Here is an 11,422-nt window from a genome sequence, read left to right on the forward strand (position 1 = left end):
CATGTCCTAATCCTCAGAATCTGTGAATACTTTACCTTATGAGGCAAAAGGGATTTTGCTGATAGGATTAAGTTAAGGATTTTGAAATGAAGAGATTATCCTGGATTACACGGGTGGGCTCAATGTAACCACAAGGGTTCTTAGAAGAGGAAGACAAGAGGGTCAGAGTGCGAGAAGGAGCTGAGATGACAGAGCAGAGGGTGGAGTGATTGGAGTAAGGGGCCCGGAGTCTAGAAATGCATGTAGACTCAGAATCTGGAAAAGGCAAGGAAACTAACTTTCCCCTAGAGCCTCCAGAAGGAACACAGCCCTGTAGACAACTTAAATTTAGGACTTTTGGCCTCCAGAACCATAAGATAATAAATTTGTGTTATTTTAAGCCACTAAATTTGTGATAATTTGTTACAGTAGAAATAAAAATCGAATACAGGGTCTGGGCTAATTGTTTCTCTCTGGCTCCCCAGATCCATTTTCTATTCTTCTCCATTTTGATCAGTGCCACAGAAGGCTAACCTTTGGCTTGTAGCTGAGATCAATGAATGGGAGGTACTGGTAGGCAATGGGAAGCCTGGAAGAGAGAGGCTAGAGTATTTATCCCTATATGACCCACCATCACAGCCCTTTTGGCCATAGGCGTCCTCCCTTCCCCAGCTTCCAGGATCCAAGGCATAGAAATGATTACAACTTCCCACTGTTGCTAGCCCCAAATGCTTTACCGCCCTGTTGGTTCCCTTAACCGTACCCCTACCCACACTTCCCTAGATAGTCCCTTCATTAATAACTCTTGTTAAGACTTTTGAGTGTGCCATCTCTTTGCTGCCAGAACATTGTCCAATTCAACACAGAATATCTTTTTCATAACTATTCATTTAAGATTCAATTAACTGTGGGACCCCTGAGTGGCTCAGTCGGTTGAGCATCTGATTCTTGACTTCAGCTCAGATCATGATCTCTGAGTCGTGGAGTCCAGCTCCACATGGGACTCCATGCTCAGCGGGGAGTCTGCTTGAGGATTCTCTCCCTCTCCCCCTGCCCTTCCTAAAGTCCTAAATAAGACTTTCTTTTTTTTAAAAAAAGGATTCAATTAATTGAGTCTTAAATTGTCCTTGAGGTGCTCTGAAGGAATTCCAAGCATAAGAAAGTTTGATAGTACAACAGTCTACCAGTAGTTAAAAGTTGAATTTGTTCATCTTCCAAATTGAATTATAACATCTGTCCCCACTATAGAGAAACCGAATCCTCACCTATTAACACACACACACACACACACACGCTTATAGTGGCTATTCATATTTACAGATAAGAAATAACATTTACAAAAAATGTCACAAAAAGACATTTTCAAAGAGAAAAAAATGGGTTTTAGGCACTTTTAAAACTAATTAACAAAGGCAGAAAGAAGAACAGAGACATTTTTCATGAGGTAATACAATTCACTGCAATCCTGAAGGTCAGTTAGATATAACAGATCATTACAGGAATAAATAAATGGTAAATAGAATTTAATTTAAAAAATGTGTGTGCCCACCAGGAGCACATTTGTTTTATTTATAGTCTATTAAACCTATTACCATGGCTGTTTTTAGAAAACATAACAAAGTGATGCCAAATATCTGGACTGATCAAAAAAATTTAGTCCATCTTTTGGAGATCTGCTATAATATGGAAAATAAATATCCAAATGACTGATATCCAAAATACATTTATCACTTTACATCTGGCCCTTTTATACTGTGTGTATAGATAGATCAACTTAATTATGCCCAAGTGAGAGCTGGGTCAAAGTTGCCAATAGAAGGAACTTTCTTCTGTATGTACTTAAATCACAAACATTCACCCTTCATAGAATTTGATAAATTAGGTAAGGTAATAAAATGGCATAATTTTTACAACCCTCTACCAGTCCCCTCAAATTAGTTAAATAACTGTACTTCAGTTATTTCTCCATCTTATAAATAATCAAACCCTACAGATTAATTTTTGCTGCAGGCAGATGATGAAAGATTCTGGGAAATAAAGCTAAAGTTCCCCACCAAGTGGGCTTGAGATTTGTCACAACAATTAAAATTGGTTTTGGTTCCCATTTTGCTATAGATTCTACCTCTGCTCACTGTATTCATGGATGAATGTCACAAAGAGCAGAGGACTGGGGATGGTTCAATGCGTATTACTGCTCCTGGACATGCCACAAAGAGTCTTACATATACAGACATGATAGTATCTGTTCTATATTCTCACTGAAACAAAGACAGAAGAACAGGCTTCACTCTCTAGATAATGCATATTTTAAAAATGCCTCAAATCAAAGGATTGTAAAAATATAAATCTAGTTGAATATGCACATTGAGATTATAATTTTAGCACTTGCTTTTAGCTATAAAATAGGTTCCTATCTCTAAGGCATATTAAGAACACACAAGATTTATGCTCATGTTGTCCGTGTTAAACACTTGTTTGAACTACACTGAGCTGCCTTCATTAGACTTACAGGTATTTGTTAGTAAAACATAATATGCTTGAAATATACACTTATGTGTAAATACCTGCATTTCCAAGGTCATTTAACATTTTTACACAATATTGTAATAAATAATTTTTACTTTGTAAAAGAAGTGAGATGAAACTCTAATGTATATGATAATTGGTCTGTCTTTGTTATGAGGTATTAGCTTCTGTTTAACTTGATGTATACTGATTTATATGTGTCAAATTTAAGCTATAATGTGATATTATATCACATATTACATCATGGATAGTACTTATAAAATCTTTATACAACATTAATGAATATGTGCTCATATTAGTGTTTATTGGCATATTACATATATATACTTAATATATATGTATACATGTATATATACATAATGTACACATACACATACATATATACATAATGTACATCCATATATACATAATGTACATGTATATATATAAATTGCCTGGCATCTCTAAGAAAAAAATAAAACTGTATATTTCTACATGGCTAGAAAAATATAATAATCATCAGCAAATTATTAACTAGCAATTCAATCCTTAATGTACTTCTGATTCTTAAGTCTTTTGCCATTTGAACAGAAACAGATCTACCATATCCTTCTTAATGCTACTACTATCACTACCACCAATGATAATAACTGTAGTAATAATAGTAATGATGATAATAATAATAATGCTATCATTACTGCTATCACTACAATGCCTATAGAATCAATCTGCTTGGTATTTACAAATTATTTTCACATCAATTATCTTAGTTTTTTTCACATCAGCCTTGTGATGTTAAAATATACTCTTTAATATTAGAGGTATAGAGGTATGCATTGCAGGTGGTAGAACAGGAAGATTAGACTTATCTGTCTCATATATCTCTTGCAACTAAGACTTGCACTTTACCTTCTCTATGAGTAGACTTTCCATGCATGACTTCAGGAAATCTGAAGCAGATATATTCAAAATGCACTTTCTGGGTTGGTGCTTAAAAACCAACCAAACCTCAGCTGATGTGGGGCTGCCTCAACCCACCAGAGGCAGCAACTGAGAGCAATGAGGGTACTTCAGTGGCCAAATAGGAATAGGGAAAAAACCTAGAATGGACAAACCAAGGCTGGGAGAATGGCCCAATCCAGATCACCTTGTTGGTCACTTGAGCTCAGTCAGAACCAACATGGACATCCGAATGACTCTCATAGAGTTCAAGGTTTGGCAGGATATCTCCTCAAGCATCCTGGCAACAGTACCATAAGATGTGGAAGGTGCTAAAGATGATGGTGCTTCATCATGGTGCCTTCTCAAGAGGCAGCAATGCTATTCACTTTCCCTTTGATTCACCAGGTGACCTGGATATGAAGCAACATTTCAGTTTACAGATTGCAGGAGGCACGTGTATAGAATACCTGGCAAGATCAAGGATCAAGAAACTGAATAATGAATTTGGTGCCTTTTTGGCTGCTAAGCTGATCGATGGTAATTGCTTACTCACCTCAAGCAAAGACTTGATGTAAATGCATATTCTGTGGCACCTTTCCAGGAGTTACAGAAAGAAGATTCAGTATTGTGCTTACCTTACACCTTTTTCAAAAACATTTAATGGAAAGATTTGTGGAAGATTTCATCCTTTGAATATTGAAATCCAATTCACACACTCAAAGATAACTTCCATTTTCTGACTTTTCCCCCAAGAAATTACAAATTATCCTTACTAATTTAGACAAGCAATCCACATTTCCTTTCAGATAACTGTGTAATTACTTTGTAGAGAAGGTTTATAACCCTTGAAAGACTAGAATTGTGAGAAATGCACAATATTCCAGATGGAACTTCAGAATGAATTTGGAAAGGGCCACTTCCTCTAATAGAAAGATGAGAGACCCGAGTGGTTGTTCGACCAGTGGGTAGAATCTCTCTCCCTCCAACGTTGGGGAGAAAAATCATTATAGACTAGGCCTATTTTGGGCCAAGGACATTTTGATGAGTAGATAAGAAGGAAATCTCTGTAAATGCTAGAGGAGAGTTGAACTGTTCTTCATTTTGTCTCAGTTGGAAGTATTTATTTGCCCACCCAAAAAGCTTCCCAAAATATAGCTTATTGAGATTATTAAAAAAGATAAATATTTAGAAGGACACAACATACTCAACATATTTTTAGAAAATGTTGTTGATATTAGCAGCAGCAGCTAGTTGTTTATTTCATACAATTTTGAAACAAAGACCAATCAAGATAAACCCTACAAGTTCTCACTAATATACTGATTCTGGAAGTGATAGTTAATAATGTTTTTCTCTCAACAAAGTAGATATAGTAGATGTTATATATTATGTATCATAAACATGTCTATAGATAGCTTTAGAGTAATGCTTTCTCTTAAAAAGCATGTAAGTATATATACATGATACATATATAAAGCATGTATTTCATATATGTATGTATATATGTGTGGTATGTGTGTGCATCCCACCAACATTGGACATTTCAAACAACATGGAAATGTCTTGAAATAAAGTCTAGAATTATTAACTACATTATATTCGTACATATATGATTATGTGTGTAATGGACTGATTAAAGGCAATATATTACCTCATTTGTGTCTCTCTTTTTCTCTCACTAGAGAGATTCTCTGGGAGAAAGAGTAAAGCAGCTGCTGACATCCAGAAACTTGGTCTGACACTTACAGCTGGGCCTTAGTGTTGCTAGTTGTTAGGAGCTGGCTTGGCCCTCCCAGCTAAGACTCAGTTTTCTCCTATTTGACTGACCAAAACAATCTCACAGAATATCAACATGAGGCGAGGTTTCTTTGTCACTGTAAAGAAAAAGACCACTTCATAATTTTGTCTAACCACAGGTCACTGCACAAACCACAGAAATATTAAACATCTCCTGGCTAATTTAAGTGATTGCTGCTTCCTTACAGCTTTATTTTCCTTCTAGTCATCCCTCCTTCTAGAAAAGATTTATTAAGATACCCAATCATAGAATTTTCCTCACTTCTTGATAGCTCCCAATCCAGAGTTAGCAAACCTCCATTTCCTTGACTCCCCCCACCAAAATCACCAAACCAAGGCACGAATCCTCTAAATCCCTTCTAACACCATTTTACTAACACACTACACAGTTCTCCATGGTGTGCAGTCTCTCTTGCTGCAATGAACAATAAACCCAGCTTGTTCGACTACAGGTGAATTCCTAATGGTCTATTGGATGGAAGGCATTAACAGACATGAACATTCGATGACAATATCATATATTGTGTGATTCTATTTTTAATAAATATAGATGTATATATGTACAGATAGATAATTACATGTTTTATTATATATATATATATATATATATATATATATATATATGAGGGCTTTCATTTTTGACTCTTGTGGAAACTTACATGTTTAATTAACATTTTTTTATATTAATTTTGAAATCACATTTTTTAACTTATTCTTTTATATATTTTCCCTTACATCTCCAAATACTGTAACAGTTAGGAATTGTATTTGGTTGCAAGCAATAGAGATGTCCCTGTCTATCTGGCCAAAGGAATGAGAAGTTCATTCTCTGAATATAAAGGAAGCCCATGGGTTGATAGTTGTGGTAAGCAGAATTCTAAGATGGCCTCCAAGCTTCTCACCTCCTGCTACACATGACTTTTGAGTGTGGACAAGACCTGTGAATATGATGGGATGTCACTCCATGATTAGGATATCATATGTGGCAAAGGTGAAAGGACTTGACAGATGTAATTAAGGTCCCAAACTGGTCATTTTTTGAGTTAATCAAAAGGGAGGTTATCCTGGGTCACCTGACTTCATCAAGCAAAATCTTTAAAAGGGGGAATGGGCTCTTTCTGAAGAGAGAGACTCTTCTGATGGCCTTGAAGAAGATAACAGCCATCTTGTGAACTATGGAGATGGCCACATAGAGAAGTCCTGAACTACATGCTGAGAGTAGTCCCTGGCCAACAGCTAGCATGAAAATGGGGACCTCAGTCTGTAACAACTGCAAGGAAATAAATTATGCCAATATCCTGAGTGATCTCAGAAGCAGAATCTTTCCCCAGTCAAGGCTCATGATGAAAATGCTGGCTGGCTGATGCCTTGATTGAAACCTTGTGAGACCTAGAGCAAAGGACTCATGCCCAGACTCATGATCCAAGGAAACTGAGATAATAGGTATTGTTTCAAGCTGATAAAATTGTAGTAATTTGTTACGCAGCAATAGATAATACAACAGTTCAGAAATGATACGACGGCTCTAGAAAATAAACAGAGATCCAGGCAACCCTTCCATCTACTGGTTTTGCATAGCTTCTTCCTCAAGGTTATCCCAAAGACACAAGGTGGCTGTTGCAGCTCTGGCCACAGGTTCTAATCAAGGAGAGAAAAAAATAGGAGCAAGGGAGGTACATGCTAGTTGTTTGTTGACCTTTTAAGTAGTTTTCCCAGAAGACCTACACAAAAACCTCCACTTCTACCTTACTGACCACTACAGGAGAAGCTAGGAGTGTTTTATCTGGAAATATCTAATAAGCAAGCAAACAAAACCAGAATTCTATTAGCAAGAAAGAAGACGGGTGGGAGGGAATGGACATTTGGCGAGTAAATAACAGTCTCTTCCACAAAGAGAAAAACAAAGGAAAAACACATTTCCTGACATCAGTCTTTCAATGTCCTTTTTTTCTGCTTTGAAAGTTTGCTGGTAGGAGAGAATTTTCTAAGCAGAATGCCTATAGAAGCACAGAAGCATAGCAAAAAGCAAGCTTCTGACCAGAGTACAAAGAAATGTTTTGTTGTTTTTTTTAAAGATTTTATTTATTTGACAGAGAGAGAGAGACAGCCAGAGAGGGAACATAAGCAGGGGAGCAGGAGAGGGAGAAGCAGACTCCCCACTGAGCAGGGAGCCCGATGTGGGGCTCGATCCCAGGACCCTGGGACCATGACCTGAGCTGAAGGCAGATGCTTAACAACTGAGCCACCCAGGTGCCCTAAAGAAAAGTTTCTAATCTATGCCATTATTCTTGATCTTGCTCCATCTCTTCTGCCCACAAATGCCTTCTACCCTTCCGCGTCTTTAACAGTCATTTGGTCACCCACTGGGTTCATGTCCTGTCCTGTGGAAAGACCCACAAAAATGAGCCACTGCCTGATCCTTTCCTTGATCAGTGTTTAAACCCCAAACCCAAAACATGAAGAGAAATAAACCTTCTATTTAAGCACTATCACATTTAAATCACTTCCCTTTACCCTTCGCCCTGCCTCACAGAAACACACAGGCTAGTGTGTTGCTGAATGATTAAAGACAGAACCAACATGACTACTTGAAGATCAGATATAAAGGTCACTTCACAGCAACTGAAGTTTACAAGGAAGAAGGAATCAACTAGGGACATGCTACAGACCCATCCACAGTGGGCAGAAAGAGGAAGGTGGCTAACCTGTCTGGGAAGCCTTAGGCTGCAGCCAGGTATTGGAGGCAGTGCCCAAAGAAAGCATATGAAGAGCTCAGATGTAAATCAGGCTGACTCTAGGACCCCCTGGGTGACAGAACAGAGTGTTCAGGAATCAACCACTGCCATCTGAGGAAGTTCAGCCAAAGGCAGCAGGACTCCAACAATCTGGCCGGGAGATCATTTGATAGTTCATTAAAGATCTGCAAAAAGCCAAAGGTTTATAGTAATGGTGTAGAAGTGGACTCTCTCCCTAAAAACTTAAGAGTTTTTGAAGATGGTAGAAAGCCCAATACCTAAACAAGTAGAAAATTATATCATAAAAAAATTACCCCCCAAAGCACTAGAAATTAGAGAATAATTTTACTTTGGGGAAAGCAGGATATTTGAGATGCCTTCTTGAAAGCGTATGCTGGAATCCCTAACGCTGATATTACAAGAGGACAGAAAAGTGCTTAAAATTACAGGATTAGGTCACAGAAAATTCAGATTGGTGTTCTTGAGCAACAACTGACAAAACACTGGTCAGGCCAATGGTTGAGGTAAGTTTCTTCTTCTCTCCCCTTCTCTCTTCTCCCCTTATTCTCTTCTTCTCTTTCTCAAGTGCCTTATTTTATCACATACAATGCTGTGCATTTGCCCTCACTGTAAAAAGTACATAATAATGATAATAATCATAACAACAATAATAATAAAGAATAAGGTGGGGTGCCTGGCTGGCTCAGTCGGTTAAGCAGTTAAGCATCTGACTTCATCTCAGGTTATGATTTCAGGGTCCTGAGATTGAGCCCCCCTTACCCCCACCAACCCATCAGACTTGGCTCTCACCGTGGAGTCTGCTAGTCCCTCTCCCTCTGCTCCTCCCCCTCCTCTCTCTCCCTTTCATAAATAAATAAAATCTTAAAAAAAAAAAGAGTAAGGCAACACAATACTCAGTTTCTTCCCTTCTTGGAATCTATTTTTAATAGCTTTATTGAAGTATAATTGACATATGATAAACTGTACATATTTAAAGTGTATGATTTGGTAAACTTTGATTGATATATATATACACATATATATATGTGAAACTATCACCTCAGTCAAGATAATGAACCTCCAAAAGATACATCACTTCCAAAAGTTTCCTGAATCCCCTTTGCAATCCCTCACTGTTGCCTCTCCCTGTCACCAACCCCCATCCCCAAGCCCCAATGGATCTGTCACTCTACATTAATCTGTGTATGTCCTAGAATTAATGGAATCATACAGTGTATCCATTTGTTGGTCTGATTTCTTCCATTCAGTCTATTTATTTTGAGTTTTATCCGGGTGATAGCACATATCAATAGTTCATTTCTTTTCATTGTTAAGTGGTATTTCATTGTATATCACTTTTTTTAGGTCTTTTTTGTTTCCTTTTTAACATCTTCCTTTTTTTCTTTCTTACTGTCAGCATAACATGCTTATTATAAAAAACTTTCATAATCATACAAAAGGAAAGAAAGAGGTAAAAATCACCTACAGAAAGCCTCAGTATATAAGTTAAAAAGAAACAAAACGAAACAAAAATACCTGAAGACTAAAGAGCCTTTATGAGTGTCAAGGAAGTAAATCTTGACCAGTTAGTCGGTGCACCTGGATAAAACCGAGAGATGCTATTTCAGTGGTGCCCTTGCTTAGAGTCCTGTAAACTGCAGTGTGTGGGGCTACCTATTCGGTCTTCCAAAGGCTGTCATGTAACATGTTTTGCTTATACAAAAGGTGCCTCAGTGAGGAGAGATGATGAAATAAGGCAAGATGCTAAATCTAAGAAACACAAGGTGTATACATTAAAAAGTTCTGGAGACCCACAGGCTAATGACAATCAATAATCTTCATAAATGGGTACTACCCCCAAAGTTTATGGCCTGAGCCCAGAGAAGGAATGCAATTGTGATTACCTGTGCTATCAGGAGTTTTTCTCCTGTTGAACCGCAACTAATTTTCCTTTTTTTTAACATTAAAAATCCTTAGGTGTTCCCCACTGGCCAGGATATACACTCAGCAGCTGCTTCTTTCAGCCTAGCAAAGATCAACCTGACCTTGGCCAATCGGCTTGTACTTTGAAGAGTGTACTTTGTGAAACATGTGAGTAGAGAAGTATTCATGCTTGGCAGAATTTGCTGTCTCTTTTGCTCAGTATTTTACCCTGATTAATCCCCATCCATCTCTCTCTGCTGCTGCTACTACCCATGCTGTCAGTCTCATGTTTCTTCTCTATAGCAGACGCCTTTCAAATGTTGCTGGATCCTGGCTGGGTGTGACCTTTTATGGGGCACTGCTGCCTCCTCTCAGGCTTTTATGGGCCTGTCGGTTCGTGCACGTGTGCAGACATTCTGACCCCGTGACCTCCAGAATAGATTCTACGAGAACAACTGTATCGGACCTTTTCAACATTTCAACATCGGACACCCAAACCCTCTCAAGTGCACGGGTGCGAAGAATGCTCCCTGGTGGTTTTGGCTTACGTTCTTCTCACATCCGAACAAACGGTCTGGGAGAACGCGAAGCCAGGTCAGAAATGCTAACGTCACAGCAATGTTGCCAGCAGCCCTTCAAGTTTGAGCATCCGGCGGTGCTTTCACATCTTTCTGCTTTTATTGTGGTTTAAGGGAGCAGTTGCAAATATATGAATTACACTTTCTGGTATAACCCAAACTGTAGAGAAAACAGTGGCTAACAAAAACTCTAGAAAACTCCGAAGCCATTTTTAAAAAATTCCTTCTCAGATCTAGTCTTTTCTCCTTTCTGAGTCCTGAATCTTGTTGCTAAAGGAGCCTGCTTTACATAGACATTTTTTTTTAAATGGAGGAATCCATTTTATGGTATTTCCAGCACTTTTGGTTTGCATGTTCTGTGCTGTTACCGTTTACCAACAGTGAGCTTACTTTTGTAAGCATTCTAGTATATGTTTAAGGATGCAAAGCAACTTTTAAAAATTGCCAGTCTACTTCTCAAAAAGAAAAAAAAGAAAGAAACCTCTTAAATTGGAGTTTTAAAGTTTTAAATGCCAGATTATAAAAATAACTATATAAAGTCTACTTTTTCCTAGTCTTCATCTACTTTCCCAACTTCCATCTACTAATAAGGATCTGGATTTTGCCCTTAAGTGCACAGTCTATCAGGATGAACTGGGTCACTGAGGCCAGTTCCTTTCCTTTGTTTCTCTTGACATTGACCCCACTAGTCTCTTTCCTCAATAAGCTTTCTCTTTCTCTTCTCAAAACTGAATACTTTCCAAAGAAGAAGAAGGTAGCGGGAGGGGAAGAATGAAGCGGGGGAAATCGGAGGGGTGGACGAACCATGAGAGACGATGGACTCTGAAAAACAAACTGAGGGTTCTAGAGGGGAGGGGGGTGGGAGGATGGGTTGGCCTGGTGGTGGGTATTGAGGAGGGCACGTTCTGCGTGGAGCACTGGGTGTTATGCACAAACAATGAATCATGGAACACTTCATCTAGA

Source organism: Leptonychotes weddellii, chromosome 7 (genome assembly GCF_054177405.1).
Source record: "Leptonychotes weddellii isolate Sample4059 chromosome 7, ASM5417740v2, whole genome shotgun sequence".
Taxonomy (NCBI): domain Eukaryota; kingdom Metazoa; phylum Chordata; class Mammalia; order Carnivora; family Phocidae; genus Leptonychotes; species Leptonychotes weddellii.